The sequence below is a fragment of the Pyxicephalus adspersus genome, chromosome Z (assembly GCF_032062135.1).
Source record: "Pyxicephalus adspersus chromosome Z, UCB_Pads_2.0, whole genome shotgun sequence".
Classification (NCBI taxonomy): Eukaryota; Metazoa; Chordata; class Amphibia; order Anura; family Pyxicephalidae; genus Pyxicephalus; species Pyxicephalus adspersus.
This window is the reverse complement of record NC_092871.1, coordinates 20,619,611-20,622,969: the sequence shown is the minus strand read 5'-3', so window position 1 is coordinate 20,622,969 and position 3,359 is coordinate 20,619,611. Positions and strand designations below refer to the sequence as shown.

At 36.2% G+C, this 3,359-nt stretch overlaps 1 protein-coding gene across 2 annotated transcripts in view; it reads left to right on the top strand.

Moving 5' to 3' along the window:
- PPP1R14A (protein phosphatase 1 regulatory inhibitor subunit 14A) overlaps window positions 1-1,334 on the top strand; it is a gene marked incomplete in the record, with an annotated part of 30,028 nt that extends 28,694 nt beyond the window's left edge. For both annotated transcript variants that reach the window (XM_072430344.1, XM_072430343.1), the window contains 1 exon segment: window positions 1-1,334.
- Window positions 1,335-3,359: the final 2,025 nt, after the last annotated feature.

The window sequence follows — 3,359 nt, the reverse complement described above, 5'->3', positions numbered from 1 at the left end:
GAATGGGCAAGCAGGTTGGTACTGTGAGAGATTACAGAATTTACCCAAACTCCTGCCACCCTATTTTGATCAATGAAAAGCAGCATGAAATGGCCATAGATTGGCAACTGGAATGCATTGCAATGAATCTGTGACTCCGATAACAATCCATGAGAACAACCCTAGGATAAGTAATACAGGCAAAGAGTCAAAGGTTTACTATAGCAAACATCTTACAGTCATTTTTGGGAACTTTCGCTTTTTCTGTGTCCTAATGCTCTGTACCAATGCTCTGTAGAGGAACACATTCCTCTCTTTCCTAGAATGGTTGTTCTTCCCAGAACACCAATCGCCCAAACACACATCCTGGTATTAGACAAAAACCAGCTTAGCTTAGTTTAGCTGCCCTGACTGTATCTGGGTGGCATTAGATGGAAGGGGCACACAGCTGCTATCAGTATTACAATTTTTTTGGTGGGGCATTAAGAGAAATGTGTAAGCATTCATTGATGACTATTCTATGAAGAAGAAGAGATGAACAGCTTGCATTTTCAGCAAAACGTCAGAAAGAGTAACCTATTTATTTCTCCTAGTGCAAGTTTTCTTTAACAGCTTGGTTTAGAGGCCAGTGGGCAAATGTTAAATAATACACAATTTGCAGTAATTAATTCTGCTTGCTAACTAAAATCCATTATAGAACCATTGGAAGGTTTAGTGCTGAGCAGCTTATAGAAGCAGCGTACCTGATCTTTCTCCTTGAGGGATTTATGGGAAGTATGTAGAAGAGTCCCTCAGCTTTAAACCCTGCAGGGAAAGTAGTTTACTACTGTTAGTTTTCCCAACAAAAAGGCAACTGTAAAATAATTGCAATATTTGTTATAGGGCCAGCAACATCAGGTAAATAGCTGATTTCAATGCAAGTAACTAAATCTCAAAGGGCACTGAACTGCTGCCAGAGGGCTTTACCCCATTTACTTTCTGCCTGCTTTCCATAGCTGAAATGAGTGGGTTATTAACATAAAGTGCATTTTATATAAAAATACACTAGCATACACATGGACAATAAACCTTCCAAGCATCTTATTATTATTCAACTAATGTTACATTTCAGCAGTGAAATTGTAATGATTTTGCTCACCATTAATGTGGACAGCTCATAACATAAACAAAAATACCACCAAATCTGCATGATTCACAAAAGGTTCACAATATACTCTCGTATTAATATTTCTGGCTCGTTTCTTACAGAGATTTGAAGCTCTTTTAGAATATTTATAAGGTTTGTTACTTTTTAATATGAAAAATAACTTGGATGTTTTACTGTTGCTTTACTTTGAATAAAATGTTTTACTTTATATGCTTAGTTTAAGTTTGTTAAGGGGAAGGTGGCTTTGCCAAAGTATAGAATATAGATTACAGTTCTTCCGATTGGACTGTAGTGTGTGGATTAGTATGTTTGTGTGTGGGACCTTGTGAAAAAGTGTGTTTGTGTCAACCTAATGAAGTTTAAGTTTTATTTTATTATTTTAACAAATGTTATTTTTTTACCATTTATATGCACCATTTGTTTAAAACCTAAACATGTAATATAGGGTGCTCACGTTCACGCAGTGCCATCACTGGTATCACTGGTATCACTGTTTCAGTTGTGTGTATATTAAAACTTGAGCTACTGAGCTCTACAGACAAAAACCTTTTTTTCAGCTAAGCATAGCCTGGAATAGGAGTCTAGTGCACAAGTTGCTGGCTGAGAATACAAATGTTAACTTTAAATGTTATCCCAACTAAAAATGAAGAAGTAAAAAGCTAAAAAATGTATTTGTGAGTCCCCATGAAACCTTAACTCCATAATACCCAAAATGTGATTTCTGCCATTAAAACAACATTTCACATCTCCAATATCTTCACATGCCTATAGTGTCATAAAGTGCCACTTTTTTAATGATGTAGTATGCTGAACTTCTATTTTCCTTTTAATAACATTAGCAAAAAGTGCTATCTTTCCAGCCAGATGGTAACCCTACAGTTAGTGCCATGGACTATAATGGCACAACCATCATCCAACTTGGGTTTGAATTGCAGATATATTTAACTGAACCAAAAATTTCCAAAAAAGTCTAAACTTGACCCTATTAAGAACTGTTACAGTTAGATAAATTGGGTGGGGTGCTGGCCATGTCATGTCAGTGGCCTTTTTTTCCATACATCCATAAGGAGAATACCTTTCTTTACTGGCTCACTATTCCCCACAACAAGTCCTGGGCCAGCAATGGCTGCCAGTGCCCCAAAGACAAAAGATCATTTCATCTAATGACCATGGGCAGTTTTTAAATCAGAATCTGCTAGTAATAAATTTACAGGTGGTCCCTGAGTAAAGGACATCTGACATACTGATGACTCCTGGACACGGAGTTTCCCTGCTTGTTTGTGAGCAAGACAGAGACTTGTTTGGGGTGATGCATGATTATGCATTATGCAATATGCATGACTTGCAGAAGAAATCTTTTTCTAAACAGGGCTGAGGTTGTGGGTGACTATAGGGGGGTGATCTCTTCTGTAACATCTTGTAACTTTTTAATGACCAAGACAAACTCTGCAGTTGTTTCGTTTTGCATATCAAAGCACAGCTTGCTCCAGAAGTTAATGAATGTCTAGACTTCATAAAGTTTTTTGTTTTTGCTTTGTTTGTGAGGATTTTTTACAGTAACTGACACCACGCTGCCTAATAATATGTTGAGACAAACATCTGTCCTAATTGCATTTATTAAAATAATGTACCTGTTCCAACTTACATACAAATTCAACTTAAGAACAAACCTACAGTCCCTATCTCGTATGTAACTCGAGCACTACCTGTATTAACCACTGGCCTGGACCAGAAAACTAGTTTACTGAACAATCAAAATGGAACATTTTAAAGATCTAGGAAATAATGTTTGGGAATATGCACAGCTGAAAATAAACTGCTCTGTAAATCATTGAGGTTTTTAAAAAAGGCAATGTTGCTAAATTAGCTTAATCATCTTGTTATGGGGAACAAGTAGTAGCTTTTTAACTACTTTTATCTTTGATTTTGAGATGAATGGTTGTATCTAAAAATACATCCTAGTGTTTGACATTAGAGTGTGTAGGAAAATGTGGAGGAAATACATCACCCTGATTAAGTAATATGTCACTGTTACAGCAGAAAGTTGTCACTGATTTGCAAAAAAAAATGTTAAGATGATCCATGGCTTCAGAAAGTTTATTTTCTTTTATTTTCCAAGGAGCTCTTAAATTTCTTAAAAAATTGCATTAATCTTCCATGAGACTGTTTGGGTCTTCCTTTTCTGTTTTTGTTTACCAACAAACTAGTTGTGGCAATTCCTTTCACTGATGGA